The sequence below is a fragment of the Silurus meridionalis genome, chromosome 7, assembly GCF_014805685.1.
Source record: "Silurus meridionalis isolate SWU-2019-XX chromosome 7, ASM1480568v1, whole genome shotgun sequence".
Taxonomy (NCBI): Eukaryota; Metazoa; Chordata; class Actinopteri; order Siluriformes; family Siluridae; genus Silurus; species Silurus meridionalis.
This window is the reverse complement of record NC_060890.1, coordinates 16310431-16325490: the sequence shown is the minus strand read 5'-3', so window position 1 is coordinate 16325490 and position 15060 is coordinate 16310431. Positions and strand designations below refer to the sequence as shown.

The following is a 15060-nucleotide window of genomic DNA, read 5'->3' as shown; positions in this document are numbered from 1 at the left end:
AAATCAGTATTGTGTGAGACCCTGCTATGGGAGCTTCATGAACATAATGTAGAGACTGTTGAAAATTTAATTTCTATAGTAACTGAGAACCATGTCTAAACCCAGCACAACGTAATCATTTGGTGTTCATAATTACATCAGTGTTCTGACTTGAACCCTTCAGCATTTCAAGGGTTATCTAATCAATCAGCATATGTAAACACTAAGGGAGAGGTTATACATAATAAGGATAAGATGTAAAAAACAGCACTGGATCAATATTTTGGAATTTTTGGTTGTGATCAGCAGATTCAAATAAAAACATGCATACATGCATACATACATACATATATACATACATACATACATACATACATACATACATACATACATACATACAAATGGGATGAGCAATGATAAGTGTTTAACCTAATTATATGCCAGGTTTAATTTACAAATTTGTGTGTGACTTACTGGAATTATTAGGACTTAATTTCCTTGTTTGTCTGACTCCTAGCAGTGTCCTTATGATTAATTCAAATTCATAACTTGGTATTTCTGAACCCTAGGCACTGAATTATGTGTCCAGTAGGGAGCAATTTGGGATTCAGCTACTGATTACTTTGTTGAAAAATTAGTTACAAGCTAATCATGTCATGTTAATGAAATCAGGACTATTGATAGAAACTATTTATATTTCTTCGACTCAAGTGGCAATTCTCTGCTGTGCATGCAAAATATATCTCTTACTGTCTTAAAATGATTATAAAGGCAATGCTTATATTATTGGAACTAAAAGAGAAATTTAAAGCCATTGCAACCTCTGGGTGTTATTTATTATGTGTGCATTGGGGTTCTAATGATAACACTTTTGTTTCAATATTCAGTTTGTAATTAGAGATTTTAAGAATATTGGAATCTATTGTTGTGTACTCTGAGATTTAGATAAATTAAATGATCATTGGTGGAGATTTAAAGTACATTTTGTGATTCATATAAAAGTGTGAAATGTAAAAAAAAAAAAAATCACATCAGATGAAGAGATAATTATTATTTATAAACAACTGGAAAGGTTCAGCAATAAGTTAATAAATGCACAAATGGCTATAGTTTTTAATAAGAGGTATTCCTATTTTCTTCCCTCACTGCACTGTTTTCATGAACAAAAACTGTACAGTGTGCTTTTAAAAGGTGTCTCTGACTGACAGAGAACGTTGCCTGATTGTCTGAAAAAGTTAATAGGATTTATTGTTTTAGGGTGTCAGAGAATACAAAAATAAATGATGACAATAATTATCTTCATACTAACTAAGAGAGAGAGAGAGAGAAATAGAGAGAGAGAGAGAGAGAGAGAGAGAGAGAGAGAGAGAGAGAAAGAGAAACAGAGAGAAAGAGAAAGAGGGATTCAGGCTCTTCCAGTCTTGCGGCACGCACTTCTGGGTTTGCCTCACACATTTCCGGGTTCCAGACATTTTGCCGTTTTTTTTTCCCGTGCCACCTGTTATTTAAGGATGCCAAAGACATTACTCTGGGCCAGACTATCTCACCGGCTCCTCGTGTCTATGAGATGTTTCTTGCCACCCTGCCTAGACTGGTTTCTGTTTCCAACCCCTGTTTCTTATCCCTGTTCTGCCCTGCTTTCGAGTTTGAGTTTTGTTTTTTTGGACTCTGACTTTTGCTCATGCTCAAAGCCCCACAGAGGAAGCCACCCAGCCTGGGATTTCCACCAAAAGCATCGCCCAGCTTTTCTGCCTGGCTGGATATTGCCCAGCCCTTCCGACCTGCCGAGATCACCACTCTGCCTGTCTGCCCGGCCAAGCATGCACCCCAGCCTGTCTGCTCTGCCAAGCACTCTCCCCAGCCCATCAGCCCTGCCGCAAATGCATCCTGGTCCTGCTGCGTTGCCGAGAATGTCTCCAGCCTGCCTGCCAAGCGCCGCTCCGCCTCAGACCTCCGCAGAGGCCGGCGCTCCCTCCAGACCTCTGTAGACGCCGTCACGCCACCTCAGACCTCCGCAGAGGCCGTCGCTGATCCTCAGACCTCTGGAGATCATGTCGGCCAGAAAGCCTGGGTTAGAAGAGATCTGCACTCCAGTGGGAGTACTGTGGGACACAACGCAAACGAGTGCAGCACAGGACAAGATTTGATGGGTGAATGCGGTTGCGGCAGAATAAAATCATTTGCGGGACTCTTGCGAAATAGTCTTAAAAAATATATATATATTTTTTAAACATTTCTAAAAACAAAAACTGTTATGTTTCAACTGCACAAACGCAACAATTGCAACTGAAATAAAATAAAACGATTTACAGGCACAAGGTCGGAAGCGAACTCCGCATAGTTCATATGCAGTAGACTACTAGAGCACACTGAGGCAAAATGTCTGAAGCGCAAGACAGAGGTGAATCACTGAGTGCTACAGCTAGATCTTAATTATTAAAGAAAGATACATACTGTACAACACAACAGAATCGTGGCCTTTTTAAAATAGATTTTATTATTATTATTATTATTATTATTATTATTATTATTATTATTATATCATTTTATTTGATGTTTTCTGTTCTGAAAAGTTCCTTGTTCATCATTTACACAAAAAGTCAAACTCAAATAAAACTAAACATTTGTTTATTTTTTGTTTATTTTTTTTATTCATATTCAAAAGGGAATCAAGTGAAACAAAAACAAAAAAGATTAGGAGAAAGAAGCAGTCAGTGCACTGAAAATAAAACTACTTATACATTTTATTTCGGGCTTTTGCAGGAGAAAGAGGGACAAAACTTAAATATTGCAGGCAGGAGCGGGAGGAAAATAACATATTTTTTTGCGGGAGCGGGACTTTATGCTTCGTCTGGCCATTCTCGACCTCCAAGGCATTCCACCTCAAGTCCCCGTGTATCCGCCCGAATTTTTTCATGCCCTGACTCAAAAATGTTAATGCCTAATTTGAATTAGTAGTTCCCTTCACCAGACCCTCTCCACCACACACGGCAGGTTGTGAGGCCTTGCCTCTTCTGTCCGCCGCCTCTTTTTCCCAGACAACAGACTAAACGGGGCCGTCTGGAGACGACCATGAGGGTATACTATCTGGATCTTCTGGGCTCACGGCACTCAATTCCGGGTCGACACCCATTTTAGAGTTTTTCCCGTGCCCCATGTTCTTTAGGCATACCAAAGACATTACTCGCAGCCAGATTATCTCACTGGCTCCTCGTGTCCCTGACAGTGAGAGAGAGTAAAGAGTAGTGTAAAGCAAGTTTTTTTTTACAATGTATCTATGATGAACCATTTTAAATAATTATACGATACACAAAAAGGCCTGCAGTTTGTTGCGAGTCAAGAATGGTCATTATGCTAATTGATCTACTCAGATAACAAAACAAACACATTGTAAGAGAGCATACTGTACACTGTCATTCAAGGATAGATTTCAGTAGGCTATCAATAATGTAATGCAATTTCATTTTAGTCTGGTAAAGATTGTTTAGAGGCTTTACAGCTGGCTATAAACATCAGTGTGAACTAAAATTACTTTTGCTCTCTCAATATTTTTAATGCCTTTGTTTCATATATATATATATATATATATATATATATATATATATATATATATATATATATATATATATATATATATATATATACAGTGAGGAAAATAAGTATTTGAACATCCTGCTATTTTGCAAGTTCTCCCATTTAGAAATCATGGAGGGGTCTGAAATTGTCATCGTAGGTGCATGTCCACTGTGAGAGACATAATCTAAAAAAAAAAATTCACAGTGTATGATTTTTTTAACTATTTATTTGTATGATACAGCTGCAAATAAGTATTTGAACACCTGAGAAAGTCAATGTTAATATTTGGTACAGTAGCCTTTGTTTGCAATTACAGAGGTCAAACGTTTCCGGTAGTTTTTCACCAGGTTTGCACACACTGCAGGAGGGATTTTGGCCCACTCCTCCACACAGATCTTCTCTAGATCAGTCAGGTTTCTGGCCTGTCGCTGAGAAACACGGAGTTTGAGCTCCCTCCAAAGATTCTCTATTGGGTTTAGGTCTGGAGACTGGCTAGGTCACGCCAAAACCTTGATATGTTTCTTACAGAGCCATTCCTTGGTTATCCTGGCTGTGTGTTTCGGGTCATTGTCATGTTGGAAGACCCAGCCTCGACCCATCTTCAATACTCTAACTGAGGGAAGGAGGTTGTTCCCCAAAATCTCGCAATACATGGCCTCTGTCATCCTCTTCTTAATACAGTGCAGTCGCCCTGTCCCATGTGCAGAAAAACACCCCCAAAGCATGATGCTACCACCCTCATGCTTCACAGTAGGGATGGTGTTCCTGGGATGATACTCATCATTCTTCTTCCTCCAAACACGTTTAGTGGAATTATGACCCAAAAGTTCTATTTTGGTCTCATCTGACCACATTACTTTCTCCCATGACTCCTCTGGATCATCCAAATGGTCATTGGCAAACTTAAGACGTGCCTGGACATGTGCTGGTTTAAGCAGGGGAACCTCCCGTGCCATGCATAATTTCAAACTATGACGTCTTAGTGTATTACCAACAGTAACCTTGGAAACGGTTGTCCCAGCTCTTTTTAGGTCAATGACCAGCTCCTCCTGTGTAGTTCTGGGCTGATTTCTCACCTTCCTTAGGATCATTGAGACCCCACGAGGTGAGATCTTGCATGGAGCGCCAGTCCTAAGGCGATTGACAGTCATGTTTAGCTTCTTCCATTTTCTAATGATTGCTCCAACAGTGGACCTTTTTTCACCAAGCTGCTTGGCAATTTCCCCGTAGCCCTTTCCAGCCTTGTTGAGGTGTACAATTTTGTCTCTAATGTCTTTGGACAGCTCTTTGGTCTTGGCCATGTTAGTAGTTGGATTCTTACTGATTGTATGGGGTGGACAGGTGTCTTTATGCAGCTAACGACCTCAAACAGGTGCATCTAATTTAGGATAATAAATGTAGTGGAGGTGGACATTTTAAAGGCAGATTAACAGGTCTTTGAGGGTCAGAATTCTAGCTGATAGACAGGTGTTCTAATACTTATTTGCAGCTGTATCATACAAATAAATAGTTTAAAAATCATATATTGTGATTTCTGGATTTTTTTGTTTAGATTATGTCTCTCACAGTGGACATGCACCTACGATGACAATTTCACCCCTCCATGAATTCTAAGTGGGAGAATTTGCAAAATAGCAGGGTGTTCAAATACTTATTTTCCTCACTGTATATATATATAATGTTTAGGTATTAAACATTTTTAATACCTAATTTTATTTTATGTTGTTTTGTTGGCAATTTTTATTTTTTGGTTGTTTTGTTAGCTCCCTTTTGTTTTGTTAACTTGGCACTGCATACTATAATTGACTGACAGCTTTCATCAGTGCTTCTGAGATTATTCGAATTGTCTTCCTGACATTTTTTTAGATCTTCAAATACTTGTTGAATCACATGCAGCATTTTGTACTGGAACAAAAACATGACTTTTTAACCAACCATTTCTTATAAATGAGATTTGTTCTTCTGCCAGACTAAAGCAGCTTCACTGAATTACTAGACAGGGTGATGTGAATCACTTTGCATGAATTTTATAAGGTTGTTCATTATAAGCAGTGTTTGTTAATGCCAAACTGATTTAGCAGAGCTCCAGCATGCCCTCATATGTCCTCACAGACAAGTTGCATTAATAAGGCAGACTGGGGTCTCAGTCTTATACATTACTTACAAGAGAAATCAGACGATAATGAAATGTTTCAATTTCAGAAGCATTGAGTTTCATGCACACAGACACACATTCACAGACATATAATGAAGTATTGTATCTCAGTCAACATACCTCATTACCCATTTGTTCATACGGTTTCTGTCATTCTTTCATTAATTCTTATGCAAACACTTTACTTAGAACAATGAGTAGGCTAATTTCATTGCTGATTATAGATTTTTATTAGCTCTCAGCCTTACACAGGTCACAGAGTTATTAGAAGGAGGTATTGGACCAATATTATTTACAAAACAATCCTTAAAAAAGCATGTCACATCATCCTCTTTCCATAATTATCATATCACTACAAGGTAGAAAATACAATATAATTTCACCCAAGTACAAGTGATAAGCTACTAAACAAGGGCACCCTCACTTCCCATTAGATACAGTATGTTTTCCTAAATTAATTGGCAAAATCAGTTTTCATACCTACATATGCCTTGACGGACAAAGTGAACAAAATTTCTACAGTTGGTCAGTACACTTTGAATTACTGTTGTTCACTCTCTGACCATTTCTAACTTATATTTTGGATGACTGGTAGTGTGATTTGTGACAGCCTGCAATTTTGTTATTTGCCTGTTATGCTTTTGTCCCTGAGATTTCCTTATCTCCAGTAAAGCTCTTTGTGAATGTGTACTCAAAAACACTCTTCTTTGCCCACTATACAATCTGACAGAGGAGATGCTCTCTAGTAGTTGTATAATGTGTTTTTTCTTAAAGTATTTCTTAAGGCATTGTCATCATTGGGCACATTTTTCTTCTGCCACAAAAATTAAAAGCAGTATGTTTGTTTTGTTTTTTTGTCCACGTTGAAACGTAAGCCTTAATGAATTCAATGAATTGTTTACAAGCATGTTAGCAGGGTGTTTAATCACCATACTTGTAAATTCAACTCTAATTATCCTTATAAACAGGCAAGAAGATAAATTTGTGTCAAACATAATTGTGCTTTGAAATATTAATTGAATGCCCATCCCAGTGTTTGTTTCCTTACAAGACCAGTTGTGTGGTGCAAATTTACATAATGCTTACAATGATTTGTTTTGTGAAAGTAATGCGATTCAAACGTGTATACAGTCATCAGTCTTTTTTTATTTAACATCTACTTGCATTACTACATAGAGATATCATTTAGATTGGCTTTAGAAAGTGTCCTCTATTCTGATTTACAAGTTTACCTAAATAACTCCTATTCTAATTGTGCCATCAGCTTATTTTTTTGTACAAAATTATAAGGCTACATGGAAATGTAACTGCTGAATACATATTATGCTTATTTTCAACAATATCACAGATTATGCATAAATGATATATAAAGCATAATGGGGGCCAATAGAGTGTTTGAAACTGGTGTTCAAGATCATCTGGGTCTACCAAGGTTTAATTATCACAGAGACCAGCAATAATAAACATGGGAAATAAATATAATCACATGTTAAGTTCTTACTACACCCAGTACAATCTTACAGATCCTTTACAAATACACAGCCTGTAATGGAAACTAAAGGATAAACTGATGCCATTACCTTCTCCTTGACTTGGTGAGGGGTGAACAAAAGGCTAACAGTCAATCTCAGCCTGACTCACCCTGGGTCAGACTCACTGCCTTCTTTACAATGGTTGTGTAGTATTAACTGCATTATATCCCATACAAAACTGCAACCTGTTAGACCAGAGAGGAGAATCTAGTGCTTTTCAATGCTAAGCTGTCTGTACGGTGTTTGCTTGTATGGTTCTTGGTATATCATGAACTAAAGAATGTTGCATATATAAGTCATATTCAGTCAGTTTCAAAAATATACTCAATAAAATCACTGCATAATCTGTGAAACTAAATAACAAATGCGACATACTTGTGCATCTTGGATGGATGCCAGACATTAGAAGAAGAGACAGTGGCATGAATTTATTATTTAATCAAGTGAGGCATGATCCACCTTAAACCAATCTTCCCATTTAATAAAATTTGCTTAAAATATCATTATGTGGATTCCACTGACAATAACATGCTAGTAATACCGAGAAAATCTGATTTTACCTTATGAAACCAGTATTACCTTCTTTTTTTGCCTCCTGCTGTAAATTTCAAGTATTTCAGCAGCTGTTGTCTTAGCATCTCTAAGCTCAGATTGAGGCAAACCAAGTAGCACCAAGATAGAAAAAGGTGCATGTTTTTAAGTGGTTAATCCTATTTCTTCACATAGCAGCTGGGAGCCATTAAAATCTGGTATGAATTTATATGCCATTGATTATTTGCCATCTACCTGAAATTACAGCTAAAATCTGTTCATGAGGGTTGTCGAAGTGCCTGATTAATATTTTATCATGTACATCACTGCAACTGAGTTTTTGCTATGTGCTTTAAGGTTCTTCAAACTGAATCAGAGTGCAGGCTTGTCTTCATGTCATTCTGCCATATACCGTACCTTATGCTAGTGTACAGTAGCTCATTCATCTATTTGTCTTTAGATTTGTTGCATTCTGGTCAGCACTGCAGTTAATACAACCAGGATGACAATAGTCCTGCAGCTATTGACATGAAAATAAAATAATTTCAATGCTGGCCTACAGTACATTGTCAGAAATGGACAGGCTCTAGTCTACCTGATGGCAATGGTCAAATTGCATTGCACCATACACACAGTACAGTTTAACCTCTCCTCCATCATGTTCCTACTTTTTACTGTACTGGTGCACAGGCAGGTGGTAGAATGAACTTCTCTTAGCTGTCCAAAAAGCTTGATCTCTTGCTGTTTTCAAACACACACTGAAGACCTGTTTCTGCCACCAGCACCTGATGGAGCCCTAATGATGCTTAAAAAGCCTGCCTTGGGTTGTTGGCACCTTCACAATCGTGCTGATCTTCATTAGCAACTACCCTAAGTACACAAATAAGCACTTCTGTAAGTCATAATGTCATACTGCTTAGCAACGTGTGTCCAATTCCTGCCAACACTTTTGCATGAGAAGACAGCAATGCCCTACAGTGATGCCAAGAATGCCAACACTCTTCTGCTTTCTAGCAACAAATAAACTAGAGGGTTTTAGCAATTTTCAACAAGTTTGTTTTAATCTCTTCAAGCATTCCAAAAAAAAAGTAATGATATACGATAAACTCTTGCTTTTGGCTAAAGAAAAGAAAAATAAATAAATAAAAAAAGTGTAGAGAAAGGTTAGGTCATTAGTCGTTTGTGTTGTTCTAATGGAATGGATGGCTGTCTGCCAGGCTTCTTTGTTGCCTTAAGAGCACAGGTTAAGTAATGCTGCTGTAGAGATAATATCTCTCAGCAGTATGAGAGAGGGAAGAAATAATGGCTCTGGTAAAATAGAGTTAAGGCATTTAAGAAGTGAAGCGGATTTCAGCTAGACACCGATTTGTAGATGAGGTAGGGGTGTTAGCGCTATTTGATTTATTATGGCCAAACTATAGATAATGCAACATATATAGACGATATTATTCACACATTTCTACACCTTGTTACTCTTCCGTCAGAAGCAAAAATGAAACAATTTGTGTAAATTAAATCCCTCACGAATATTTTATTCTGAAAATGAGTACTTTATTAAAAGAAGGAAGACTTGGACAAAGAATCTGTGAATCTACATAAATGACTCCTAGGCAGTTCTGATAGTTTGCATAGCATAAATTATTGTTGTACTACAAGTGTGTAATTAGAGTGATAAAGATTTTTTTGCCATTTCTAATTAGATGAGATTTAGATTGCCCCAATAAACTGGTTATTCCTTTTTTTTTCTTTGTTAAATTTCACATTTTAGAATTTTTAAATGAGGATTTGGCTTTGAACAACAACTTTTTAAGTTTAATGTTACAAAACTGTGAATCTGTGAAACATATCTTATCCTTTTATCGCTTATGTTATAACCGCTGTAAACTTTGTTTCTCTTTTGAAGTTATGTTGTAATATGAGAAAGCTCCTCAGCCTTGCAGTCTTTTCCATATCTGGAAATATCCTTGAAAAATGCTGAATAAACATGCCTTTATTCTATTATATTACAGTATTAACGCTCTGATGATTCCTCACTGTCCTTAAGCTTGGATAATTAACCACGTTCGTGTTTGTTCTGCTGCCCTGCATAGGACATTTTCTTTGTGGCTGGTGCCTGATACCCTCGTTTACACCAAATCTGACTAATGTAGTTACCGTCACTAAAATCTTGATCTAATTTAATGTTCCAATTCCCCTTAGACAAGATTAGCAAATTTCACAGCCCCATCTGCCATGGTATTTCAAATCACATAGAAAGTAAATGGTTTTGTTTTTAAACCAAAACAAGAGAGCAAGGAGGTCCCACAGAATCCCATGTCACATCCAATGAATTCGAACACTTGCACATATTATGCCTCATTCTTAATGTTAGAACTTGTACTTTTTTATAGTTTTAATTATACAGTATAGAGTATCTTACAAAAGTGAGTACACCCCTTACATTTTAGCAACTATTTTAGTGTATCTTTTCAAGTGACAATACTATAGAAATGAAACTTAAATATATTTTAGAGTAGTTAATGTGCCGCTTGTATAGCTGTACAGATTTACTGTCCTTTAAAAATAACTCAACATACAGCCATTATTGTCTAAATAACTGGAAACAAAAGTGAAAATTGTTGCTGAAATGTGAGGGGTGTACTCACTTTTGTGAGATATTGTAATATCAGCCACACTCCAACAATTTCCTTCCGACTTTATACACTAAAAACTAATCTGTTTCTATATCACCATTATTATTTTAGGATAAATCCTAGTTAAAGGTGATGCTTAGTTGAAGTCAACAATGCTTGACTCCTCTTGTAACCATCAAATGGCTACAGCACACACTTACTGCCACTACATTATTTAAACAGATGCTACAACATTCTGGTGAATTACTGTATGTGTGTAAACCTGGCAGACACAAACAAATAGTGGATACTGCATACATTATCATTCAATGCTAAATTTCTCATGTTTTTATAGAAAACTTTATTGATTTCATACAATGAAATTAGATCCTGCTCTGCATACTGTATTATGAGAGAATGATTAATTGACAGACATTTATAGATGTTATTTTGCTGTTTATGCTCTTTAGAGATTATCTTGCAAACTTTGGATCATTAAAACAAAAGCAGTGGCATGTAGTTGCAAGTGCGAGTTTAAGTGCTGGGTTCCACACATTTACAAAGACACTTAAAACACATTGCGGCAAAGCAAGAAAACACTCAGTATGCAAAGACAGATGATCACAAAACATCCCACACCTACTGTAGAGGCATATCAAACCTAGTGGCAAGTTTCAAATAGCCCTTCCACCAACTGGCATGTTTTTGGGAGTTGGGAGGAAAACAGTAAAAATCCATACAGACAACATATAAACACCACATGGGCACTGGGAAGTTGTGTATTTCAACTTTCTATGCATATGCTCCCAATGTGGATACATTTCAAATATATTTTATGCCAACTAAACCTAATAAAAATACTTTTTATTTATTTATTTTTTAAACAGACTAAATATTTTGATATATATATATATATATATATATATATATATATATATATATATATATATATATATATATATATTTTTTTTTTTTTTTTTCTTTCATTTGGTATAAATAGTAAAATAATAAATCATATAAATACAATACCAGACATCATACATCAGCATACTTTGGCATACATCATTAATATCCATGAAGTCAATGTCAACCTCTTGACTGCACTGTACATTGTGCAGTGGGAAAAATCATTTGTAAAACAAATACACACACTCACACAAACTACACACACACACACACACACACACACACACACACACACACGATTAATAATGAATTAGAAATTATGTTTGCATGTGCAAATGTGTCAAACAGAAAAAAAGAAATTAAACAGTGCATTATGAGTCAATATTATGTTTGCCATTTTGTCTGCTTAGTGTAGTATTTACTGAATAACGTCTAAACTGCCATGAATCAGTTGGTGGAAAATCTACTACAAAATGACTGTGTGCACGCACAGATGTGTGCACATGCAATACCCTCCATCAAAAGCACCCCGAGGCACGTAAAACTTCCTACTGTGCTCCAGCAAGATAAATCAAGGGAGGGTTCTATGATAACACATCTATTTCACAAAGAGCTATTGTTCTTGTCATTTTTCATGAAAAGACATCTCTCAAACGAAATAATAATGAAATCAAACACAGCACAGAAAGGGAGAATAAGTTTCCTTGGTATGTAATGTCGTGTGAAGTAGACTGTTTTATTCTGAAAAGGAGTTCAAAGTTTGCCACATCTAAACCTCCACCTTTACCCCTAGTTCTTGCCTGTGGGGTAAATGAGAAAGAATTTGTATGGGGAATAACAAATTAAGATTGTAACCTAGTGAAATGAATCACAGGGAAAATATACTTTTACTACTTCTTTTGTTGTGGCAAAGATCACAGACAATTTAAGCTGCTTAACAGATACAGAAAGTAATATTTTCCCCTATTCAAATATGACACAATTTGTAACTAAATAACATGCAATATACACAATGTATTTATATTTACAAAGTTATATGTAGCCTAGAAAATGATTGTTACAGACGTTACTTGCTCCAGCATGACAATACCCATTGAACATAGCAAGCTTAATGAAGATATGGTTTACATGAATAAAACACTGACTGCTCCCAAGGATTCCTTACCCTACATCAGTACTTGGCATTTCTAATGCCACTGTAATTGAATGAGCACACATCTTTATAATCTTATTATATATTAATATGTTAAGAATATGCTGTATGCATTGTCAAGCTAATCTGAATAAAATGTTACAAACAAAAGAATGAATATAAGGTTTATCTGGCTTGTAAGCAGGCAATAAAGTCTGACCCAGAGCATCAAATATTCTATAGGTTCTTCAGATTTTATGTTGCACATCTTTTCCTGTTATGTGCAAAGATCTATTTATGGAACCATTGTTAATCAAGTGTACTTTTCAAATTTATGTTCCAACTTGTAACTTGAGCTTATTTTTCTTAATTAATGTACTGCCTCAGCCATCAAGATTTTTCTTTGTGTCTAGGTAGTAAATTTACCCTGTGAATTATAGCAAAAGTGAATGACTAAGAGTTCATTAGGAGCAAGGTAATACATTTTATTCCAGGTAATAGACTCAGAGAGCAGTGTTGATGTCATATATGCTTCTTTAAGGTGGCTTAAAAGCTGGTTGAAAGACGTGGAAGACTTATTTAAAATGTACAGAATTACTTCACACCCTATTGAATTTAAACTATTTACATATTTCTATTATGTAAAGTTTTACCTATGGGCAGTTTGATGCAAATAGATTCTTAAGATGTGTAGGATTGATGAGTATTGTGGTGATTTCACTATTGAACTCAGCTAATCATAATGTTGCTTTGGAGCGTTTCTCAGATTAGAAATGAAATTCTCAAATCTACTCGTTCAAACTCCTCATCATAAGAACATTTCTTGTTGCTTTGATCAAATTGCGAATGCTTTGGTACATCATTTAATCGATTGTGTACAAGTGTCTGCTTTTTCCTACATTATCAGTTGTTTATGTCATGTTGATCAAAATGTATTATACTAGATTTACCTAAATGGTTTTAACCCCCAAAACATTTAGGCATCAGTTCATTGCATAAGTCATTAAGTGCAAAATGTTTAAACCAGTTGTCAAAATGTGTCAAGCTCTTCTTCTTTATAGTTCTATTAAACTTTTTTGGTAAATGTGTCTTGAATTGTGCAGATAAACCTTGAGTGTCACTAATGAAGGGGCGTGTTCACTTTCAGATCAACCAATTATCAACTAGTTCTCTAAAATAGGTCAAGGCTGAAACTCGTAAACTTTTAATGTAATTGGCGAGTGTATATAGAAAGAGCAAAACACAGATTTACAATTGTTAAAAATGGATGAACAACTAGGAAATGAACATGGTTGAGAGCCAAAAATAAGGATGCATGCTGGAAAGGTAAGGTGCAAAATAGAGGAAGAGGAAGAAGAGGCCAGAGACATAGACACATTTCAGATGAAATTAGAGCTACTATTGTGGACCATGTTGTCAATCATGGCCTCACAATGGGATGAAATGTGTTGTGATGTGGATGAAAATGTGGCCCGACAGACTGGGACATCAGGGTGTAGAGACAGATTGCACTGTATAGTGCGGCATGCGCAGTTCTGCCTAAGAAGTGTTTCCAATGTTTACCTTTTAGAATTTTAATTTGTGTCTTTTTATTTTCTATCACAATGACATTAAAATTTAAATTTTTTTAGTCAGTCCACTAGTAAAGAACAATAAAACAGTGTGAATCCTGTCCAGTCTCTTACAATCAATATCCCACATACAGTAATGTGTAAATTTGTGCTGTTGAAATTCATAGTTGCCAATTCAGCCTCATGCATTTTCAATACTTGTAATCCAAAACATAGTTTACATCAGGAAATACTAAAATAAAGCATCGTCATATTGAAAAAATCACGAAACATTTTGACTATCCTGTTCGTAAACAATGATAAAGGGACTTGTTATGGCAATGGTATCTTCTTTGACACAAATACTTACTTTTGAGAGAAGTACTAAAGATTTTGAGCAAAAAACAGGCTTTTGCAAGAAATCCAATGTATTGAGCTGTTTGTACACATTGTATTGTGAATGCATACTGATTTGCAAAGTTTTCTAGTAAGTTACTTATTGTGGATTATAAATATCTACATCTAAGCTTGTGATAGTGACAGATATGTTTAAAAAAAGAGTTCTCTGATGTAAAAATGTGTTGATTAAATATTATTTTAAACCACGAGCCAATAAATATTGCAATTTATTAATGACATTTCTTGAATGAAAATGAGTGTAAATATATTTTCCAGTAAATACTAGATTATCTATGTGTGTGTGTGTGTGTGTGTGTGTGTGTGTGTGTGTGTGTGTGTGTGTGTGTGTGTGAGGTTAAATATGGTGAAATGAGTATTATGGAAAGTTAAGTCTCTCTCCAAGGCTGTGTAGTCATCTTACATTTAATAAAAAGTAGAGAAAGACTGCACTTTGCAAACAACAAACTTATATAATTAATTAAAAATAAAAAAAATATATAAAAAGATATGAAACATATTAGCGAATTGTTTTTATTGTATGGTATCATATGGAATAGTATGGTATATAAAATACCTCATACCATATAAAACGCATTGTATATTCAAATCTTAACCTGTTGTTTGACAGGATAAAAGAATACTCTGCTCATATTTATTGAACAACCTCTATCCAATATTTTAATACAAT

General features: G+C 35.7%; 1 protein-coding gene across 2 annotated transcripts in view; it reads left to right on the top strand.

Moving 5' to 3' along the window:
* Positions 1–15060, top strand: part of LOC124389235 (cadherin-18) — a 94475-nt gene that overhangs the window by 40533 nt on the left and 38882 nt on the right. The gene's annotated exons all lie outside the window — the stretch shown is intronic.